This window comes from Salvelinus fontinalis, chromosome 39 (genome assembly GCF_029448725.1).
Source record: "Salvelinus fontinalis isolate EN_2023a chromosome 39, ASM2944872v1, whole genome shotgun sequence".
NCBI lineage: Eukaryota > Metazoa > Chordata > Actinopteri > Salmoniformes > Salmonidae > Salvelinus > Salvelinus fontinalis.
The window spans coordinates 18,663,326-18,670,563 of record NC_074703.1 but is presented as its reverse complement, the minus strand read 5'-3'; the positions used below and the strand labels follow the sequence as shown (position 1 = coordinate 18,670,563).

Genomic DNA, 7,238 nt, shown 5'->3' with positions numbered 1-7,238 from the left:
TATGTAGGCTTGTTATAGCCATTTGAGTTGCACAACCCCATTACACAGAGGCTATATCCATAGCAATAAACGAGACAAAACAAAATATTGATTAAGGCTTGTATAAAAACAGTTGGCTGGTATGACCTCACTCGTCTGAGCATTCGGCTGTGAATGCCCTCACCCACTAGTACAATCATGCTGACTGTGATTTGGTTTCTGGCCCTCCACAGGATGTCCGGTAACAACAATGCTGATGCTTTTGGTCAGATAACATGATTCTTGACTGAGAGTGAATCTTGGTGGAATAGTACTTGTGTTAATCCGAATGAATTGTGTGTCTTCTTTCTTTGGACAACCATACACTCTGACCCTTGTGGGTGTGTGCTTCACCACCTGGGGACGGCCCGTCGGGAAGTCCAGGAAGCAATTGCACAGGGTGGGGTTAAGACCCAGGGCCTCAAGCTTAACAATGAGCTTTAAGGGTACTATGGTGTTGAATGCTGAGCTGTAGTCAATGAACAGCATTCTTACATAGGTATTCCTCTTGTCTAGATGGGATAGTGTGCAGTGTTATGGCGATTGCATCGTTTGTGGACCTATTGGAGCGGTATGCAAATTGAAGTGGGTCTAGGGTGGCAGGTAAGGTGGAGGTGATATGATCCTTGACTAGTCTCTCAAAGCACTTCATGATGACCGAAGTGAGTGCTATGGGGTGATAGTAATTTAGTTCAGTTACCTTTGCCTTCTTGGGTACAGGAACAATGGTGGCCACCTTGAAACATGTGGGGACAGCAAACTGGGATAGGGAGAGATTGAATATGTCCGTAAACACACTAGCCAGCTGGTCTGCGCATGCTCTGAGGACGCAGCTAGGGATGCCGTCTAGGCCAGCAGCCTTGAGGGTTAACACGTTTAAATGTCTTACGTCGGCCACGCAGTCCTTGGTAGCAAGCCGTGTTGGTAGCACTGTATTATAATAATATATTTAAAGTAGTTTTAGCATTAGCATGTTTGCTAACTTGCATTGATAGGTAGTGCAGCCATATTTGAATGCAGCAAATATTTTTAAAGACTGATGTAATGAGTTTAAATACAACATCTGGAGTGAATCTGACATATGGTTCATGAGAAGTATTTTGAATGCACCAGTGTTAAATAAAATTTGATTTGATTTATTTTCTCAAACTCTTTAGGGACTATTGTGATGAGTCCAAATACCAAATTCAGAATGAATGAGTTTCAGTCCATGAGAAGATTTGATTATTTTAAGCAGTAGCGTTACATAGTAAAAATAGTGAATTGTTATAAATAGTTTCCTTATTTTGTTAAGATATCAATGCCAAACTTAATATGGTTCATCATGGTAATGTGATGTCTTTGACCCTAAAGTTTCAAGTTGATAGGCCATAGTGAAGTGGATTTACAAAGGATTTAAGTGAATATTTATCAATAACTCAGCCATCTCTTAACCAATCCCTTAGCTTTTCTCAAACTAAGTTACGAGATGTACCATGGGCCTACATGTTTTCCAAGATGGAGGAAAATCTATTCTGACGGACCTTATCAAATCAAATCAAGTTTATTTTATATAGCCCTTCGTACATCAGCTAATATCTCAAAGTGCTGTACAGAAACCCAGCCTAAAACCCCAAACAGCAAGCAATGCAGGTGTAGAAGCACGGCGGCTAGGAAAAACTCCCTAGAAAGGCCAAAACCTAGGAAGAAACCTAGAGACGAACCAGGCTAAGAGGGGTGGCCAGTCCTCTTCTGGCTGTGCCGGGTGGAGATTATAACAGAACATGGCCAAGATATGCCAATTTGTAAGTCGCTCTGGATAAGAGCGTCTGCTAAATGACTTAAATGTAAATGTTCAAAATGTTCATAAATGACAAGCATGGTCAAATAATAATCAGGAATAAATGTCAGTTGGCTTTTCATAGCCGATCATTAAGAGTTGAAAACAGCAGGTCTGGGACAGGTAGCACGTCCGGTGGACAGGTCAGGGTTCCATAACCGCAGGCAGAACAGTTGAAACTGGAACAGCCGCAAGGCCAGGTGGACTGGGGACAGCAAGGAGTCATCATGCCCGGTAGTCCTGACGCATGGTCCTAGGGCTCAGGTCCTCCGAGAGAGAGAAAGAAAGAGAGAAGGAGAGAATTAGAGAGAGCATACTTAAAAGGGTCCTTGAGGGTCCTTGAGGCAAATTTGTCCAGCATGAGGAAAGACACCTACATATAACATTCACCTACATTCAAGTCTCTAGGTCAAACGGGGCAGTGGATATTCGGGTTTAAGTGACACTTGTTATAACAGTGCCACCTATAGGCCAATCAGTGGCATTCTTTTGGACCAAGTTGCCAATAGTTGTTATTTTTTCTAGGCTTTTTTTTCTTCTGACAATAGAAAAACATACATAGTTTAGATAATGCAGTCATCCACTGTCTTAACGATGGAGGGTCATTTAATATCCAGTTTTAAAGCAAAAGTTCTCAAAATGATTGACAAGAAAAGTACAGTCCAAAGCTTTTGATATCTCACCATACCATCATATGCCAGGTCTTGAAATATGCAGATAGATGGATAAAAAAAAATATGTATATTACAAAACTTCTGAAAGCCAACTTTCTAACTCAGCCCATAACTTTTGGACTTTATAGCACTCCCAGAAGGCATGAATCATTGAGTCACTTAGTTTTACACTTAAGACATGACTCTGCCATTATGCTGTAGAATTTGTGAATTCTGTACATTAGTTTATACTGGATTAAGTGTAATTCTTTGTTAACTGTAATTTAATTAGTTATGTTCCAATACTGCCTCCATGGCCTTTATTTTCTGTGTGCCATTTGTGGCCTGCTGGAGGTCATTTTGCAGGCCGCTGGCAGTGCTCCTCCTTGCACAAAGGCGGAGGTAGCGGTCCTGCTGCTGGGTTGTTGCCCTCCTACGGCCTCCTCCACGTCTCCTGATGTACTGGCCTGTCTCCTGGTAGCGCCTCCATGCTCTGGACACTACGCTGACAGACACAGCAAACCTTCTTGCCACAGCTCGCATTGATGTGCCATCCTGGATGAGCTGCACTACCTGAGCCACTTGTGTGGGTTGTAGACTCCGTCTCATGCTACCACTAGAGTGAGAGCTCCGCCAGCATTCAAAAGTGACCAAAACATCAGCCAGGAAGCATAGGAACTGAGAAGTGGTCTGTGATCACCACCTGCAGAATCACTCCTTTTTTGGGGGTGTCTTGCTAATTGCCTATAATTTCCACCTTTTGTTTATTCCATTTGCACAACAGCATGTGAAATTTATTGTCAATCAGTGTTGCTTCCTAAGTGGACAGTTTGATTTCACAGAAGTGTGATTGACTTGGAGTTACATTGTGTTGTTTAAATGTTCCCTTTATTTTTTGAGCAGTGTATATATATTTTTAAAAGTTATAGCTTAGTCAATCATACTAAGTCCTTGATGCTCTTTGGGTGTGACATCACAGCTTGGTCTTTGGGACAGAGTCAGCGCTGGGGTAGAGGTGTTGCCGTAGGAAGCTAAGGACCTTTTCCCAACAGTCTTCCTGAGCCACGGCATGCGGCTTGGTGTACCCTCCCCACAACATGATCACTGCAACACACAAATTCAATTTGTGAGTAAAGAATTGGTTATACAGTTCAGGTGTGTATACTATAGGTGTGAGCTTTGTGTACAGTACCTTTCTCTCGTGTTCGCTGCACTATGAAGTTGCTGGCTCTGAAGTGGGGTGTGTAGGGCGGCTCAATGAGGTGTCCAGCATCAGGGTATTGTAGAATGGTCAGTAGGTGCTCGTTACCCGCTGCACGCATCATCTGGGCTATCTGCAGGTCAGAGGTCACATTCCGCGTCAATCACAATTATTGATTTCATAGGAAGCTTGTAATCATGTTTGTGTGTGTACTCACGTCCTTGGCAGACTCCACTGTGGCCCAATTCTGATCATCCTCCCCGACGACCAACATCAATGGACACTTTATCCTCCCCATCTGTCAGAAGACACGGCAATGAGTAAACAAACCCACTGTGTGTGTTTGTGTGTGTTGACTTACATCCACTTTCTCTCCAAGGTCTGTTGGGATAGGCAGAAATATGTCTCTCCAGACCACATGGCCCTCTTCATCAATTCGGGTCTTTTTCCCATCCCTGGCAATAAATAATTATGTTTTTAGTCTCTATTTCTTCATTTGGGCTGTATGTCACAAGCTTCATAATCACAGTACCTTACACCTTCACTTTGAACAGATTTGGGTTTATTTTTTGTACACACACCACTCACTTGTTCATGTTTCTAAACACTTCGTCGATAGCGTTGTTGACCAGGTTGACGTGACTCCCACTGATACACACACAGCATCTGGGCTGGAATACACACAGTATTTATTGTTTACACACTAAACAAACTCATAAGCATATACACATGGTCAGTGTTGAGACATTAAAGATTACTGAATCTGAATTCACTCTATAAATACAAAGCTCCAATCTGGAGGAAAAAGAGGAGAATGGGAGGGAGAGGCTCACGCTGATGTCTTTGGAATAGGCTGCCAAGTTGAGGGTGACTGACGTGCCTAAGGAGAGACCAAACAGAGCAACTCTGTCCTTCATCACCAGAGGGTGCTCCTGCACAATCCTGAATGCTTTCTACATAACAGAGAGATAGAGTTCAAGTGATAAGGATGCAATATGATGTGATATAACAGTCTGGGTAAATGGTCACAGGAGGACTCGGCCCTCTCAGGGCCATTTCTGAACATTAAGACATGCACAAGCTTGTAGGCACACACACAGTATGAGAGTCACCTCAAAGTAGGGTTTTGATTCAATGTCTGAGGTTCTGTTCTTGTCATGGGAAAGGTACTCTAGCGCCATGGAAACAAAACCTTGTGACGCCAGGAGGCCGGAGCGGTACTCCACCAGCCCCCCACCCCCTCCCCACATATCCAACACCCCAGGGAAGGGTCCGGGACCTGGGGGTAAAAAGAGGGTCCCTCGGACTCCATGTTCCCTGATGTCAATTCTGCACACACCCGGTGCCATGTACCATCGTTCTGTGACAACGGTCGCTAGGGGAGACTGCTTGCTGAAGCCCTCAGTGATGTGCCCACTGTACACAGAGATGTGTACCACCATAGGAGTGAGGACATCCATCTTTCTCAACCTGAGAGACAGAGAGAGTTTATTTGACTTGTCCAGACGGGCCTGGTCACCCTAAATTGTGTTTTTCCTATGTAAAATTGACCCCAAATATTGAGACGCATTGGTGTGTTACCTGAGGCCTGTCCGACTACCTGGAACAGGCTGCATGCTCCACAGTAGACCCATGGGCTCTGCTCCTTCATATGTTCCTCCAAGACTGGCATCCTTAGCAACTACATAAACAACAAAAAAGAGAAAGAGGCTTGAGTGTCTGACTTGGACTTCGGAGTTGAATGACCATTTAAAACTATTTGTAGTCAGAGCTCGTTTTTAAGAGTTGTCAGTTGTCTGTCAACTGGGGCTCCCGAGTGGCGCAGCAGTCTAAGGCACTGCATCTCAATGCAAGAGGCATCACTACAGACACTCTGGTTCAATTCCAGGCTGCATCACAACCAGCTGTGATTGGGATCCCATAGGGCAGTTCACAATTGGCCCAGTGCCGTCAGGGTTTTACCGGTGTAGGTAGTCACTGTAAACAATCATATATTTAACTAGGCAAGTCAGTAAATAACAAAGATTAAATATTTGTATTTTTTTTTTAATTCTCAAACACACTGAATGGTGCTTTCAAAACTACTGGGAACTCTGAAAAACAACGAGGTCAATTAATGATGTTAGTGATCTTCAGGTAGGAAAGTCAGAGCTCTAGAAAGAGGCCGAGTTCGACTTGGAATTCCAAGTTGATTGACAGTTTAAAACATTTTTTCTTAGTCGGAGCTCATCCCAGTTGCCTTGAGCACACTGAAGTCGAATATTTCCAATTACAAAGTTCCCAGCTGTTTTGAACTTGGCATTAATTTGCTTGGGCGTGTTCTAGTGGAACACATTTATCAAGATGTTGACCAACTTTGGTCACGCCTTTCAAAGTGTGTTGCATTTGAACAATTATACTACTTCCGACTACAGGTCCACTGCATGCCTGTAGCTGACAACTAACCTGTCAGTCTATGTCGTTGTTTTTTAGTTGAATTGTTTACGTGTTCACTATGCGGGGGAAATTGTAAGACAAGCGGAACTACGTGGCTAAGAACTGTTGTAACGGGGATTATTATCGTAGCAACACACTTTTGGGGTGAGGCAATCCCACGCTGTGTCGGGTGTAGTTCGTAACGGTTGAAGCGTGTATGTTATTATGGTAACATTATAATAGTTAAGGATGAAGCTTGAATTCATGCCAGGAATAAGAAGTGTGAAGTTTGGGATTTCCTCCCTTCTATTATAAACAGCCAACAAGGTATTTTTCCTTTGTTTGTGTTTAATCTGATACTGTTATATCTCTGGCTAAACTGGTTTATGTATGTAAGCATTTCAGAGTTGTATCAAGCTAATAAGTCACTCATAAGACAAGAAAGTTGTAAGAGTGTGCTTAACTGTATTTTCATTTACTTTCTAGTTCTCACGGAAGGTGATAATTATGACTAAAACAGGCAGTTAAAATCAAGGAACTGTTGTGCTCGTGGTTACTGGAGGGAGCTACAATGACCTTTACGACAACCATATTGGTTTTAATAACATCTATTTTGCCATCTTTTAATCAAGGTTTGCTGTGTTGTACAGTGATATTGTACTAACTGGATGACAATAGAAGGCAAACTAGCAGGCAAAAACATTGGCCAGCCGCCAGAATCTCATGTTTCAGCGAGTGTTGATCTTATTGGCGACCACCAGGACAAGTGTAATTGAATTAAACAAGAGTATATGGGATTTCATACAGAAGTTAGGCCAAGGCTACATCCAAGAACACGGTCTGTAAGCCCGGTCGGCGGTCACAAATCTACCTGTCACCGTGCCTTGGCCGTCGCTGGTGTAATGGCCGAACGCCTCCCAAAGGTCCTTATCCTCAGAGCGATGAAGGGAATGTAGTGTCACTGAGAGCGCTGAAGGTAAATTCCTCACAACTACCTGGATCTTCTCATCCACGAGCCCCCGAGTTGGCTGCACTGATAGCAGCGGGAAGGTCCCAACCATGGTGGACGAACACCTGTAGAAAAGACAAGACAGAAACAACCGAACATTGGTAAAGATGGTGGGATTGACAT

General features: G+C 43.5%; 1 pseudogene; it reads right to left on the bottom strand.

The window, feature by feature from the left end:
• Positions 1–3,216: 3,216 nt before the first annotated feature.
• LOC129838756 (acyl-coenzyme A thioesterase 5-like) lies at positions 3,217–7,238 on the bottom strand (annotated as a pseudogene).